This window comes from Pogoniulus pusillus, chromosome 1 (assembly GCF_015220805.1).
Source record: "Pogoniulus pusillus isolate bPogPus1 chromosome 1, bPogPus1.pri, whole genome shotgun sequence".
In the NCBI taxonomy this organism is placed as follows: Eukaryota; Metazoa; Chordata; class Aves; order Piciformes; family Lybiidae; genus Pogoniulus; species Pogoniulus pusillus.
In genome coordinates this window covers 12,598,648-12,615,439 of record NC_087264.1, presented here as the reverse complement: position 1 = coordinate 12,615,439, position 16,792 = coordinate 12,598,648, and the positions used below count along the sequence as shown (strand labels likewise).

At 41.9% G+C, this 16,792-nt stretch overlaps 1 long non-coding RNA gene across 1 annotated transcript in view; it reads right to left on the bottom strand.

The window, feature by feature from the left end:
- The window catches only part of LOC135190962 (uncharacterized), a 116,230-nt gene extending 100,958 nt beyond the window's left edge, over positions 1 to 15,272 (bottom strand). Inside the window, exons 1-4 of the long non-coding RNA XR_010308700.1 lie at positions 15,192 to 15,272; positions 14,873 to 14,942; positions 4,955 to 5,047; positions 3,573 to 3,656 (exon numbers count right to left, since the gene is read on the bottom strand). This is a non-coding gene — a long non-coding RNA (uncharacterized LOC135190962). The remainder of the gene's footprint in view (positions 1 to 3,572; positions 3,657 to 4,954; positions 5,048 to 14,872; positions 14,943 to 15,191) is intronic.
- Positions 15,273 to 16,792: the final 1,520 nt, after the last annotated feature.

Genomic DNA, 16,792 nt, shown 5'->3' with positions numbered 1-16,792 from the left:
ACGTTTGTAGAAGGTGTGGATGCCTACATCAAATGCACAGAACCTAAGCTCACACTGGAATAAGAGCAGACCTTTGTGTCTGGGGAGCGTGGCTGTCACACAACCTTGGCTAACCCAGACAACCACAGCTGCTGCCAGAACCATCTATCTGCCAACATCTCAAAAGATTTTTGTTCACACACTGCCTCACAACAGCCTTAGGTTACAGCAGTGCTGTGCTATGTCACCAGCAAATAGTTGGGCCCCATGTTTGTTTTTAAACTTCTCTAGACCACTACCAGAGGATCACAGGATGTCAGGGCTTGGAAGGGGCCCAAGGAGAGCATCGAGTCCAACCCCCCTGCCAGAGCAGGACCACACAATCTAGCACAGATCACACAGGAACGCATCCAGACAGGCCTTGAAAGTCACCAGAGAAGGAGACTCCACAACCTCTCTGGGGAGCCTGTTCCAGTGCTCTGCGACCCTTACAGTAAAGAAGTTCCCCCTTGCATTGAGGTGGAACCTCCTGTGCTGCAACTTACATCCATTGCTCCTTGTCCTATCACAGGGGCAAGTGAGCAGAGCCTGTCCCCCCGCTCCTGTCCAGCCCTCAGATGTTTATAAACATTTATTAAATCCCCTCTCAGTCCTCTCTTCTCCAGACTAAAAAGCCCCAGGTCCATCAGCCCCTCCTCATAAGCCATGCCCTCCAGTCCCCTAATCATTCTTGTAGCCCTCTGCTGGACCCTCTCCAGCAGATGCCTGTCCCTCTTAAACTGGGGAGCCCAAAACTGAATGTACCTTACAGACACAAGAGTTAAGCAGAAAGGTGAAAAGATGTCACAAATTAATTTTAAATAGTATTTCATAACCTATATCTTGTCAGCAGATGTTGACCATTATGTGACTACATAAAAGTTTATTCATAGAATCATAGAATCAACCAGGTTGGAAGAGACCTCCAACATCATCCAGTCCAACCTAGCACCCAGCCCTAGCCACTCAACTAGACCATGGCACCAAGTGCCCCATCCAGTCTTTTCTTAAACACCCTCAGGGACGGTGCCTCCACCACCTCCCTGGGCAGCCCATTCCAATGGCAAATCACTCTCTCTGTGAAGAACTTCCTCCTAACATCCAGCCTATACTTCCCCCAGCACAACTTGAGACTGTGTCCTCTTGTTCTATTTCTGGTTATCTGGGAGAAGAGACCAACCCCCAACTACAGCCTCCCTTAGTACTTTGGAAGGTAAATGTATCCCTCTTTACCAATTTAATGGAATTCTATCAAAAGATAGAAAAGGTTTTATAAAAGGTGCATGCTTATAATTTCTGCGTACTCTACTCATATGTATCCATAAGACATGCAAGATGTTTCAAAGAAGAAGTGATTTAAACTCCAATCCTAACAACAAATAAGCATAACAGCTTTGCCTCTAAAATGCTTGGCAGAACAAGGCCAACACAAAACAAAAAAATCAAATTAATTCTTGAGACTAAGAAAAAAATCAAATACATAATTCCATCATTTTAAACTGCCACATTTTTCTGTCTGTGTTTCTTTCTATTACAATGTAACTAGATGCCTGGGATAAAGAAAAAATATATGCTAAGGAAAGGATATTTTTGCAGTTACTGCTTATTTGTATTATGGTATTGCCTTAGTAGCCCCTCCACTCCGTCATTAGTATCTCACTGGGTTTGTCACTACGCAGAGGAGCACAAGGCAGCACCAGCTGCAGCAAATTCCCATCTTGGAAGCAATGTTTCCTTATGATTTCTTCCACCCTAGTACAATGGAGTGCATAAAAACATTGGATGCTTTAGAAGGATATATCATCTGCTCTGATCTTCAGCAAGGTAAAGTCAGAGAAGAACATTTATTAAGTTCTGCTTCCCAGAACAGGAGGTTCTGAACTCTGTTAAGAGAGGAGTATTTCAGAGATTGCCCTGTGTGATGGTTTTGGCGTTACCTGCCCCCCCCCCCCCCCCCCCCCTTTTTGGAAATCACCCAGACCAGACTCAGCCAGCTCTGGAAATTGAATGAAGCTTATTATTTACAGCTTAGCACAATATACAAGCAGATATTTACAGTATATATACAGTTATAGACAGAAATAGACAAGGTAAAAGGCAATACAGAAACACAACAGCCCTCCCAGAAACCTGAGTCCCCAGGAGGGGCTCCCAAACACCCTTCCACCTTCGCCCCCCCTCTACCTTACCCCAGACATTGACTTGTGCCCCAAGGAAGAATGGAGGGTTGGCCAGGAGGGTTAGGAAGCAAGTGGATTAATCAGAGAGATGATAGGTGAGGTTAAAGAGAAATGCAGCCCAGAGCCCAGGCAGTGCTGAAATGCCTTATCTATGTTTATACTCTTGTTCTTATACATCTCAGCAAGCCTATGAGTGAAGTAGACATCACCATTGTTTCCCTTTCACAGCCTGTAATCTAGTTCTTCTTACCTAAACATTCTAGCTAGCTTCAAACCAGCACACCCTGCAACAGCTGCTGTGAGTCAAAATTTCAGCAGTTTGGACTCAAAAGAACATCACTTTTCTGGTAATTTCAGGAGATTTTTGCCTCCCTTACTCTCATTGACCATACAAAAAACCCAAGCCAACCCAAGGCATATTTTCTAGCTTGCCCTTGTAGGTGACGGAGGTGATGGGAAGGTCAGTGCAGTGTTTGGGATGGATCAACCAAACTAAGCAGCTTTGCCCTCCAGTGCTTGGACAAAGGGAGCCTGGTGAAGGCCTCTCATGAGCTGTCCCAGACTGGGGGCTCAGCAGCACTGAGGAGCCCGTGTGCTCCTGATGCCTGCTGAGAACAAATCCAGTGTTTAGCCAATTTGCTGTGCTATTTTCAAGGCAAGAACCAAAGCCAAAGGTTTGAATCAGACATATTCAGTGTTCTGTGTTTCTAATTAAAGCCTGCAGTCTTTATGTTTTGTTTCCAGTGTTTATTTTTACCCAGATGATGGGTCCTTTTATTATTAGAGAAGATAATTTTGATTAATTTTTCTTTTCTTTTTAATTTTTTTTAATTTTTTTTATTCTCAGAACAAACACAGAAGGAGGTTTCAGTGGAGCTTTGTGTTCTCAGTGAGCGTGGGAGACTGTCAGGGCACGCTGCTCTTCTCCACAAATAATTTTCAGTGTCATTAAATGTTGGCCAACACGCAGGGGAGGGAGGAGGGACATTTACATCAACTAGTGTAAGCTGTTCCAGGTTAAATACAGGGGTCTAGCCCTGAGATTTTAAAGCCAAAAAAACTTCTATCACATACAGAGACATGCAAAGACCCAACCAAGTACACTTGGCATGTATTTATCTCATGATCCATGAAAACTTGTCAAAGGCTTTGTTTGGTTTAGGCATGGGTCTTACCTGTTGAAATCTGTATTTTTTAATTGACTTTACCAGGAGATGAGACAGCATACTATTCCCCAGAACTAGCTGTGGTTTCCTAAAGCATATTTTAAAATCCTGCAGCTCACTGAAGGAAATTAACAGAATCTTAAATTCCATGTTACAGGCAATGCTGTCAATCAAAGGTGATTCATCGCTGCTACTACTTGAGACCTACCTCTGTTACTTTTTCATTCTGCAAATCCATTTGGTTCATTTTCATGTTGCTTGGCAGTTCAGAAGTTATTTCTGAGTCAACCTACTGGAAAACACATTGGTGATAATTACACAAGCTCATGGTGCTCTGCCTGGCTGCCCTGCGAGCTGATTTGCTGCATTTCTAATGCCCACAGGGTTTTGCTATCTGCTGTTCTGCACTGAATATCTTTGCTTTCTGGGTTATTTATCACTCTCTAAATACATCTGCTGAGACTCCACTCACTTCTGTGTATTTCTACTATTTCATTAACAATGCCTGTTTCATGTGTTTATTCTTTCTTTACAATTATGAGATGAAGTCTTGGAAAAGATTTCTATAGGCAGAAGTCTCTGCTGACTACAGAGCACCAGTGAAACTACATGACTGTCTTCCTAGAATGGGAGTAGGGAACAACTGTACTTAGAGGATACACAGGACTATTAGCATATAACTTTATTTCTATCATTTGTTTCAAACACCTTCAAGCATGCAATTAAATTATAAGACACTTGAATTGACTTTTGAAATTATGCTTATTGGTCTGTATAATTTCCCTACATAATTGTTTTACACTCTTTGTTGTGCATAGCTTAAATTAATTTTAATCTGTAGCTCAGCCACATCAAAATGTTTCTCAAATAACTTCTGCTTGATGTCTATCTTGGGGAGAACAATCTTTTGATTACAGTATTGAAATAAGAAGTGAGCGAACAAGGATTTTAGTAACTGAAAGCATTGCAAGTAGGAGATGGAATATTTAGATGGCATTTCTGGTATAATAGCCTAGAAGCACCCAGATGCACTACCTAATCTTTCTATGCACAGTCCCTCATACGGGTGAGAATCAAAACATGCAGTCTGATACTTCTGAGCTCCAATAAGCTACTGAACAAAAATCCTTTCTAGTGTACTGTGCCATGCCTCTATTTTACATTTCATAGAATCAGAGAATCATAGAATCAACCAGGTTGGAAGAGACCTCCAAGATCATCCTGTCCAACCTAGCACCCAGCCCTGTCCAATCAACTAGATCATGGCACTAAGTGCCTCAGCCAGTCTTCTCTTGAACACCTCCAGGGACAGTGACTCCATCACCTCCCTGGGCAGCCCATTCCAATGCCAATCACTCTCTCTGGGAAGAACTTCCTCCTAACATCCAGCCGATCCCGCCCCCGGCACACCTTGGGACTGTGTCCCCTTCATCTCATCTTGCTTAGAGTTTAGAGAAAGCCTCTTTGCAATACCTATCACTCATCTGAGAAGTTTCCCCTTTTCCAGCCCCACTGGCAGGTCAGAAAGTGCTGGCATGTTGCACTTCCCAATCCTTCATGATATTCACTGAAACTTTGCAAGAAGCTAACCTGTATTGATAAGTAGAAAACACTTGCTGTTTGCAGAGCCATTGATGAAATGTCCTCAGGAATGTTCTTTTGTGCTCTTTACCCAAGGCATATCTATAAAAATAAAGATATGAATGAGTAAACTTCTTTTATTCAAAAGGAGAAATCTACAATCAAGACTAATGGATGAATTCCTATTTCAGGTTTGCAAAAGTGAAATCATCAGGCAGTCCAAAAGAAGATGCTATTCTTTGAGGGAAGGAGCTTTGTGGGGAGGTTTCACTTAAAGGCTGAATATCTTTTGGTTGAATTCTACAGCGAAAACAACACTCAATTTAAAGTTTTCTTAGTTTCTCTGCAAAGTCATTCTGTTATTGTGGCAACTAAAGAATTGCTATTGCCTTGAAATAAGTTCTTCACTGAGAGAGTCATTGGACACTGGAATGGGCTGCCCGGGGAGGTGGTGGAGTCGCCGTCCCTGGAGCAGTTCAAGGCAAGGTTGGACATGGCACTTGGTGCCATGGTCTAGCCTTGAGCTCTGTGGTAAAGGGTTAGACTTGATGATCTGTGAGGTCTCTTCCAACCCTGATGATACTGTGATACTGTGTGATACTGTGGATCATCTCCATCTGAATGTACCAGTATTTTGGTCTTGACACAACCAACAGCAGCCTTTACAAAGGTCAAATAGGATACTGCATTCACCCTATCCAAACCATTTCAGATGCAGATCTAAACCAACTAAACACTACCACAGCACAGTTTTCTGGACTCAAGTTCACCTACAAATCCATGACCTACAGACTCAGACTCAGTCAACTTTCTACAGCAGAAGCTTTTTACCTACACTCAGCTGTAGCTCTTTAATCATGACTTTTTTTTTTTTAATCAAGTTAAATTCAAAGGTAATAAAACACAAATTAAACAAAACAATTTTTTTATGCTATGCTGTTTGCCTGGCAAATCTTCTGAAAGGAATATTTGAAAGTTTACCAAGGAGCTCAAGTAATGATACTTCCCAGACGCTGGTTTTATCATCGTGTAGTTTCAGCAATGACAGATGGCTTTTGGCCATTATTGGTTAGATAAGCACCTTTGAAAGGACTCTAAGACTGTAGCAGTGGTGTTGATACTGTTGTTGCTATTTTAATTCTAGTCTAAGTTGAGCTGTGTATCTTGAGATGGTTTCCAGTTATTGAAAAAATGCTCCATTTATGTTCCTTCTACTAATAAAATCAGACGGGTCCAGTTCTCCTAAATGCAAAGGTATTGAAGACGGTATCTGAGGGTAAAATGTTACTTTATGCTACTTTATGTGCTAGTTTGAGCCGAGCTAGAATGTTTTGGTGAGAAGAACTAGATTATAGGCTGCAGAATGAAAACAAGGCTGATGTCTACCTCACTCATTGGCTTGCTGAGATGTATAAGAATAAGAATCAAAACATAGATAAAGGTACTTCTCCTGCTGGGGAGCTCCAAGCTGCATCTGTCTCTAACATCTCCAACTAATCCACTTTGCTTCCTAACCCCCTGGCCAAACCTCCGTTCTTCTTTGGGACTGGGATAAGGTTGAGAGGGGTAGGGAGAAGGCGGTTGGGAGCCCCTCCTGGGGACTCAGGTTTCTGGGAGGGCTGTTGTGTTTCTGTATTACCTTTTATCTTGTCTATTTCTGTCTATAACTGTATATACTGTAAATATCTGCTTGTATATTGTGCTAAGCTGCAAATATAAGATTCATTCAAATTTCCAGAGCTGTCTGAGTCTAGTCTGGGTGATTTCCAAAGTGTGTGGGGGGGGAGGAGGCAGGTAACACCCAAACCATCACACTCTACAAATTAACTTCTATGTTCCTTAACATTTAAAAATATGTATTTTCTATCTTTTCATAAAAACATTTAAAAGTTCCATTAGATATTTTAAATTTGTAGATGTACCTAAAATGGAGACTAGAATCTTGTATCTTCTGCACATATGAAAGATTCCCTTTCAATTCCCAGAATTCACATTAAAAATAGAATATTTTACTTACTAGAATAATCTACCCATTTTAAAGACACATTATTGATATTTGACAATCTTCCACGGAACACATTGTCATAGGCTGGGAACTATAAAGTTAAAAATCCTCTAGGGAGTGGAGGAGTCTAGGGGGTGGACACAGGAAAGTGTAAAGTTGTGATTTGATCCCATAAGGCTGCTATCTCTTTAAAAGCTAACAGCAAGGCCAGCTCATCCTCCTTTCATAGAATCAACCAGGTTGGAAGAGATCTCCAAGATCATCCAGGCCAACCTAGCACCCAGCCCTAGCCAATCAACTACACCATGGCACTAAGTGCCTCAGCCAGGCTTTTCTTCAACACCTCCAGGGATGGTGACTCCACCACTTCCCTGGGCAGCCCATTCCAATGCCAATCACTCTCTCTGACAACAACTTCCTCCTAACATCCAGCCTATACTTCCCCCAGCACAACTTGAGACTGTGTCCCCTTGTTCTGTTGCTGGTTGCCTGGCAGAAGAGAGCAACCTCCACCTGGCTACAACCTCCCCTCAGGTAGTTGTAGACAGCAGTGAGGTCATCCCTGAGCCTCCTCTTCTCCAGGCTAAACACCCCCAGCTCCCTCAGCCTCTCCTCATAGGGCTGTGCTCCAGGCCCCTCACCAGCTTTGTCACCCTTCTCTGGACATGTTTCAGTACCTCAACATCTCTCTTGAATTGAGGAGCTCAGAACTGGACACAGGACTCAAGGTGTGGCCTGACCAGTGCTGAAGTGCTTTCCTACCCCTCCTGCCTGCTGCCTCTGGCAGGAGCCACTTACCTAGGTGAATATGTAAGGAGTGGGCCTGTTTGTGGGCTCCAGAGGCCTTTTTTGGGGCCTATGGGTGTCAGAGGCACTGGGGGAGGGAGGAGAGGAGCACTGAGGATTGCAGATTAGTTTTGGGTCAGAAGAAGGTTTAAGGGGGTTTGTTATGCATCCTACATATGCTCTGTAATTTTTTCTGCATCTTTCTTTTCAAATCTAGTTTCAAATATAACTCTTTCCAATTCATTTGAGAGCATCTCACTCTGTCTGCCCTTTATGACACACATACCCACAACCCCTTAGTTACGGCTTTCAGGAATTTCAGTGGTCATGCCACACCTACACACGTTCATAACTATTAGAACACAAGGCCACTACTGCTTAAGTTCTCATCCTGCTACAGAAAAAAGTAATATCCTAGATTGTGTTTCCAAATATACCTCTCTCTTGAGCAATTTGTGTATTAATTCAAATTATAATAAACTATAATAGTGTATCTTTTCTCCAGAACTTGGCTATACCTCAGGTCTCTCCAATGGCTCCTTTTCTTTCCAGCTTCCCTGCTCTTTACTGGTACTGAAGCCTCTTTACCATTGAAGTCAAGCTTCAGCAAAGAGTTAATTTTGCCAACACACTCAGATACAACTTTTCTTTATAGAGGACTTTCAAGTAAGATCTTCTAAGCAAAGATTCCCTAAATGAATATATTGTTGAATTTCTGATTTCTTCTACAATACATTAAAAACAAGACATGAAAAAAAGACAACTGCATCTGAGGCAACAAATGTTACTTATACCTTGTCATAGAAAAAGTATTCTGATCATTGACAGTTTAAATTCTGAAATTATGACATGATATTAAATGTTTGCAGCATTGAATTCAAATTCAGGTTCTAGTCCGGCACTGGTTTCACACCAGCCTAAGTATACTCCAGAAATAGTGTTTCCACACTCATTTTCTATGGCTACTTATGGTGAATATCAATACTAAAATGAGTAGAAATGATCCTTCCCGTAACCAGCAAGAGTATGTACAAGGAGTAATTTACTCTTCAGCTATTGGCAGAAGTAAGTTTCCAGATCAATGTTTGCAACAAGCTATCATGATGTCATAGTATTTCCAAGAATCTCATCCACTTAAAGGAGATTGTTTTGAAGGAGCTGTTATTTGGTGCCTTTGGAAGCCAAAGTAACTAACTGCCTTAGTATTCAAATTTCATTTTCAACAGTCTCAGCTCATATTTATAGGAGACAATTTGACTAGTATTGCAATGCCACTCCCTGGAAACATTAACTCAACCCTACGGATTAATTCTTCTAAGATATAAGACCCATTGTAGCACATGGTCAGTTGCAATATTACTCTTTCTTGGGACAAAAAAAACAAGCAAAAGCACTATCACTTTATATTATCTAATGAACAAGTAAACAAAAGATTCTAGAAACTACTTTATTTCTATTCAGAAAAAAATAAAAGGAATTCTTGGGGGGGGGGGGGAACCTCAGAGATATTGAGAAAAGGAGAAGGAAAAAAATACTTTCTTCTATTAACTAGATTGCTGCCTTTGATCTTAAGTGGCAAAATTCTGTTTTTCTTTAAAGAATATATGTATTCTGGGCACAAATGAGCTCAGGCTCCTAACACTCTTTAAAAGTTTTATTCTTTCTGAGATGTACTCTCTCAGTTTGAACAGATTATTGCTGGTCTTCATTTTCTGTCACTTAGATGTCTAGGGAAATGTATTTATTGTTACATACAGGTCATATACGAGATGGGGCAAATCAATGCTTGCATTTTGCAGAAGGAAGAAAAGGGACTGGATTATGTTTTGGATTCTAACATCATTAACACCTAGGTTGATTTGGGTATTCTATCTATCTACGTGAAAGTACTGTTTAAAACTAGAATCTGTGTAAATTCTCTTCAAATGCAAGCTAAATCATTAACAATAATTACAGTGAGCTTTTCTATTGCTTTTTTAAGACCTTACTATATATGCATAGTATTATGAAAAAGTTATTTTACTGGGGCTCAATTAGCTTATGAAGCACTTAGAAGCCTCTCAAAGGAGTAAGAGAATCCAATTCTGGCTTCGGCAGAAGGTTTCCTGGAGCAAAACCTGTGGCACCCATTCTGTCTTCAGCCCTCTCACATCAATTGGGCTGCCAGCATCCTTCCCTGTACCCAGCTGCCTTATCAAAGTTATGGTAGCTCACTGCCATTGGATTCAGACTTCACAAGCCTCGGTCTTCTAGAGGTGGACACAAGCACTGCTGTCCTTACGAGTAAGGAAACTAGAGTCAGAGGACGGTTGTTTTATTTGCATTCGGCCACACAGCAAGTCGGTGATAGAGCAGCCCAGGAGCTGGGGAGCTGCTGGCCTGCAAGAGGCTGCGAGCATACCATGTTGCTGTAGTGGTCAGGCCGTCCGCCAGTACAAGCCGAGACACTCTAGGATAAATTGGCAGTATGTGCTCTGCAAAGCTTTCCCCCATTTATTTTATTATGTAGTGAGTGATACAGCAAAATACCCTATCTTAAAAGGGTATAAAATTGCTGTGTGCAGTCACTGAGGCTTCGTATCATTGAATGCGAGCCTTACGAAATGGAAGCTGGAACAAGCTATTAAAAGAGTAAAAAGATAAATTAGCACTTTGAAAAAGAAGTCCCTTTGTAATAAGAAATTGATATAAAAAACGTGTGTAAGTTCAGAATTTTCATATTTTGGCTCATATTTGTTACAGCATTTTTAATGTGCACAATCTACTAAGCCGCTTTAAAATCCTCAACAAAACATACAGCAAATAGCTTGGATAGCAAGGAAAGTGATATTTTTTTGAAGCTCCATACAGAAAGGGAAGAGGCTGAAGGAATTTTTGACATGGTCATTCACTTGTAGAATGAAAGCAGTTCATTGATATCTATTCCATGTGTTGGCTTCTGACCCTCAGGGAGCCAATAAGACTCTTCAACTGAAAGCAAACATGAGTTTTTTAAACCAAACCAAACCAAACAAAAACCACCCAAAAGGAAAGGGGAAAGGGAAGGGGAGAGGAGGGGAGGGGAGGGGAGGGGAGGGGAAGGGGAGGGGAGGGGAGGGGAAGGGAAGGGGGAAGGGAAAAGGGGGAAGGGGGAAGGGGGAAGGGGGAAGGGGGAAGGGGGAAGGGGGAAGGGGGAAGGGGGAAGGGGGAAGGGGGAAGGGGGAAGGGGGAAGGGGGAAGGGGGAAGGGGGAAGGGGGAAGGGGGAAGGGGGAAGGGGGAAGGGGGAAGGGGGAAGGGGGAAGGGGGAAGGGGGAAGGGGGAAGGGGGAAGGGGGAAGGGGGAAGGGGGAAGGGGGAAGGGGGAAGGGGGAAGGGGGAAGGGGGAAGGGGGAAGGGGGAAGGGGGAAGGGGGAAGGGGGAAGGGGGAAGGGGGAAGGGAAGAAAAGAAAAGAAAAGAAAAGAAAAGAAAAGAAAAGAAAAGAAAAGAAAAGAAAAGAAAAGAAAAGAAAAGAAAAGAAAAGAAAAGAAAAGAAAAGAAAAGAAAAGAAAAGAAAAGAAAAGAAAAGAAAAGAAAAGAAAAGAAAAGAAAAGAAAAGAAAAGAAAAGAAAAGAAAAGAAAAGAAAAGAAAAGAAAAGAAAAGAAAAGAAAAGAAAAGAAAAGAAAAGAAAAGAAAAGAAAAGAAAAGAAAAGAAAAGAAAAGAAAAGAAAAGAAAAGAAAAGAAAAGAAAAGAAAAGAAAAGAAAAGAAAAGAAAAGGGGAAAAAAGTACTTCAAAAATTTCCACAGAAAATCTATTTAATGCTGGCAATATTAAAGTCATGGGCATAGCTCTGTGGCTTGGGACTCTTGGAGCAGTAGAGCTTGAAACTGGGCCTCTGGTTCCCTGGTGACAGAGTTAGTGTAATGTTACAGGAATGCTTGTGTTTTTTTGAACACAAGACTTCAGTGAAGACTTCAGCAGTTGGTCACTGCTCCTTTTCACTCCCCATTCTTCTTTCCTTTGCAGAAATGTCATTTATGTAATTAGAATTAATGGGCTACTCTAACTATTTGAACCAAATCTGGGATGTAGCAATATTTGGATGTGCCCTCAACCACAAACTCAGCATGCCCGTGCCTCTACAATGTTGACTTTGGATTCTTGGGAACCCAAGCACAACTGGGGCACTTGGGGCAGGACAACTGGAGAAGAAGAAGAAATTTGTGGGCCAAGGAGCTTGACTAAACATTATGTTCCAGAAGGCAGTTCTGTACACAAAGAAGAAGGAGAGCAATAGTTTATTGAAGTGGCTCAACACAAAACAGATGGTAAGATTTCAACAGAGCAAAGGACTGATGGGACTGATGGGTAATTTGGGTAGTTAAAGCAGACAAGCAAACTCAGGCAGGCACCCTCTAAGGCTGAGATGCCAAAAGTGAAATGATTAATACTATGATACTCTATGAGATTAAGACTTTTGAAGCCAATTTTGGGTTTTAGTGTTCACACAAATATAAAAGAAGCAGTCAATCTAAAAACGCTCAATTCCTTTTGTGGGATTTCCCCACCTCCTGGCAAGCTTCCTGCACTAGGAGGGACTTTTTCCTCTAAAGTTTAGACAATGAATATCTATTGACTTAAAACGTTGTCCTTGCTTTCACATTCCTGAGAACCACTTCAAAATGTCCCTTAGGTACAGAGGAGGAAAAAGTAAACTAGTGAGCCACAAAGGAAAAAGGAAAAAGTATCAGAGGTACGACTTTGGCTCCTGAATACAGGAGTAATGGGACTTTTCATATCGTCAAATTTAGAACAAGCTCTAAAATCATGCTCTTTGGAGACAAAATAGAAACTACTAAATTCAAAATTGCTAAGCCTAAATTTCCTTTTGCTTCTGGTAAAATTCAAGTTCTAGGCTGTAGCAGGGTTTTTTTTTTCCTGTTTTGTTTTGCTATAATTTTATTCCCCAGAAGCAGTACCAGACTAATTTCAAACAAGGATTTTTATTGTTTGCATAACTTAGTACTCTGTTAAATTACAAAAACGTGTTTGTTGCTTTTTAAATTTAATTTTCTTTGAGAAAATGATGGTTTAAACTAAGGGGAAAATGTTTTGCAAAACTCAACAGTTTTGTGAAACCTTAAACTGTTTTTCTTTACATTATCTAAAAGTCTGAAAGACTCAAAATGTTACCAGTACTTTTTTAAAAGATCAGAGAACTAAATCAGTCATTGATTATAGTCAATCAATCCCAAAAATAAGTAGCAGTGGAAGAATTTCTTATTCATATTATCATGTTTTGGGGTTGTTCTCTTTTTTTTTTTTTTTTTTTTTTTTTTACATTTACTGTAGGTAAACATGGAGGTCAACAAATAAACTATTAGTCACCAAAATTTCCCTTGCAGCTCAGGCTTCCATGTTACAATGAAGAGCCTGTAGACTCTCACTGAAGAAAACATCTACTGAGAAGGGAAGGAAGGTTTAGTCAGCTTTCCTTGTGAAGTAAGAAAGCAAAATCATAGAATCAACCAGGTTGGAAGAGACCTACAACATCATCTAGACCAACCTAGCAACCAGCCCTATCCAGTCAACTAGACCATGGCACTAAGTGCCTCATCCAGTCTTTTCTTGAAGACCCCCAGGGACGGTGCCTCCACCACCTCCCTGGGCAGCCCATTCCAATGCCAATCACTCTCTCTGGCAAGAACTTCCTCCTAATATCCAGCCTATACCTACCCCGGCACAACTTGAGACTGTGTCCCCTTGTTCTATTGCTGGTTACCTGGGAGAAGAGGCCACCCCCCACCTGGCTACAATGTCCCTTCAGGTAGTTGTAGACAGTAATAAGATCACCCCTCAGCCTCCTCTTCTCCAGGCTAAACAACCCCAGCTCCCTCAGCCTCTCCTCATAGGATTTGTGCTCCAGGCGCCTCACCAGCTTTGTTGCCCTTCTCTGGACATGTTCCAGCACCTCAACATCTTTCTTGAATTGAGGGGCCCAGAACTGGACACAGTACTCAAGGTGTGGCCTGAGCAGTGCTGAGTACAGGGGAAGAATAACCTCCCTTGTCCTGCTGGCCACACTGCTCCTGATGCAAAAAATAAAGTGGAAATAATCTGCAAATTTACTTCACAGTCCTGAAAGTGAGGATATGTTCAAAATTACCAAAGATCAACCAAAGCCTGCGTATCACATGAAACTTAACATTCATTGGAAAAAGTGTAAGTTTATTTCTACATGATCTACAGTGTCCCTCGTTGCAGATCACTATAGAGTCTCCCACTGAGTACTAGTGAAAAAGCTGTGAAATCTCACCATGATCTTAACTTTAACACAAATTATCTGACTTATCTGAATTTTAGGTAAGAATATTTTGTTTCCTAGTGATATTTTAAAACAGTATTACAGTATCACCAAGGTTGGAAGAGACTTCATAGATCATCAAGTCCAACCCTTTACCACAGAGCTCAAGGCTAGACCATGGCACCAAGTGCCACGTCCAATCCTGCCTTGAACAGCTCCAGAGACGGCGACTCCACCACCTCCCCGGGCAGCCCATTCCAGTGTCCAATGACTCTCTCAGTGAAGAACTTTCTCCTCACCTCCAGCCTAAATCTCCCCTGGCGCAGCCTGAGGCTGTGTCCTCTCGTTCTGGTGCTGGCCACCTGAGAGAAGAGAGCAACCTCCTCCTGGCCACAACCACGCTTCAGCAATAAGGTCTCCCCTGAACCTCCTCTTCTCCAGGCTAACCAACCCCAGCTCCCTCAGCCTCTCCTCGTAGGGCTGTGCTCAAGGCCTCTCCCCAGCCTCGTTGCCCTTCTCTGGACACGCTCAAGCATCTCAATGTCCCTCCTAAACTGGGGGGCCCAGAACTGAACACAGTACTCAAGGGGTGGTCTAACCAGTGCAGAGTACAGGAGCAGAATGACCTCCCTGCTCCTGCTGACCACACCATTCCTGATGCAGGCCAGGATGCCACTGGCTCTCTTGGCCACCTGGGCACACTGCTGGCTCATGTTCAGGCGGGTATCGATCAGCACCCTCAGATCCCTTTCTGTTTGGCTGCTCTCCAGCCACTCCGACCGCAGCCTGTATCACTGCATGGGGTTGTTGTGGCCAACAAACATTATAGTCTTCCAATAATGAAAAGTAAGGAACATTTTTTTTTTTACTAACCTTGCAGAAAAAGAGACAGCAACATTTTTTTTCCAGTGTCTCTGCTAATTCCATTTCTTCCAATTGTGGCCTATCGAAGACAAAGGGAGAGATATCCAAAGTTTAGATTTGCTTTCATTTTTTGATGACCATGCAAAAATCTTCACTTGCTATTCAGGAAAAAAATAAAAATACTGGAAATAGAGTTACATGAACATGCAAGATCTCTGGATTTTTACAACAGAAATGTCCAATGACATTTGACTCAGATACATGCTCACATAATCTACAGAACTGCAACAAAGTCATTAAAAATCAGAGAAGGCAGGAAAAGTACTACCCTTGGGAAACACTTCCCATTGGTCCCATCATCTTGTTTCAGAAATTGATTTTGATGCTTCCTCTAGCATTTCATACATCTGTTGTGGAATATAAGTGTCCTGGCTTGGCCAGGCATGACCCCATGGTCACTTCCCTCTGCTGGGTGGGGGGGAAGCAGAGCACAGGGAGAAGACAAAAGGTTTGGAGACACCCACTCTGAGGCCCAAGACTTGCCCAGACTTCTGTACCAATATCCCAGAAAGAGTTGCATGCAGCTTGTGTACTCTACCAGAATCCAAAGGTTGACCTGTTGGACACAAGGGAAGTACCTGTACACTATGATGTATACAGTCTTATCCTCCACTCTGGTGAGATCCCACCTGGAGTGCTACATCCAGTTCTGGAGCCCCTATTACAAAAGATATGCCCAGAAAAGGGCCATGAGGATGATCAGAGGGCTGGAGCACCTCTCCTATGAGGACAGACTGAACAAGTTGGGGCTGCTTAGTCTGTAGAAGAGGAGGCTCTGAAGTGACCTTTCTGTGGCCTTCCAGTATCTGAAGTGGTGTACAAAAAAGCTGGGGAGGGACTTTTTAGGCTATCAGGGAGTGACAGGACTAGGGGGAATGGAGCAAAGCTGGAGGTGGGGAGATTCAGACTGGATGTGAGTAGGAAACTGTTCAGCATGAGAGTGGTGAGAGCCTGGAATAGGCTTCTTAGAGAGATGGTCGAGGCCCCATCCCTGGAGGAACACCTAAGTCCAAGCTGGATGAGGCTCTGGCTAGCCTGATCTAGGGTAGGGTGTCCCTGCCCATGGCAGGGGGGGTTGGAACTAGATGATCCTTGTGGTCCCTTCCAACCCTGACTGATTCTATGATTCTGCTCACCTCTCCCATGGTTTTCAAATATACAACATTTAATAAATGCAAATAAATAAATAAACTGAAGTAAATCTTGAAGGAGATACACTACAATCTGTATGATGCACATTTCAGTAATGTATGTCCAACTGCCCAGATGCCAGGCAATGATTCACTATGTACAAATCTTTTGCTCTTGAAACTCAAGTATGATAGTGGTGAAATCTCATCTCTGCTGAAGGGTGTGTGAGATTTCTCTTTAATTGCTAAATGCCTGGGTTTTACCATAGGCACATTTTCTCTTCTAAAAGCACAACCACATGGAATTAATTGAATGGACATATTATACCAAAAAAGTGATTTGTTGTCTGTTTCTGCCTTTAGACATGCATCATGTACTGTAGACTGATTTAAATTAAAGACTTTCTTGACTTCAAAGTGTCAGTAACATAAACTCAGACTTCTATTTATATGTGTTTATGGTATTCAGAAAACTAATCACTTAGAGAACATCACAGAATAATTATCCTTGCACACATATTTTATTTCGGAAACAAAATTAACCTGTCTCTTACTAAAGGATTTTATTATAGAGAATACTTGGGTACTTTATTTGAAAAATGTCCTAGAAATAGTTAAATAAATTAATTGGTCAGGTCTGACAATTATTCCCACTGAAATATTTGTGAATTCTGCATTCTAGCTGCTTTAACCAGAGAACTAAATGAGAAGCTAGGGAATCTTTACATAACTCTCTCTA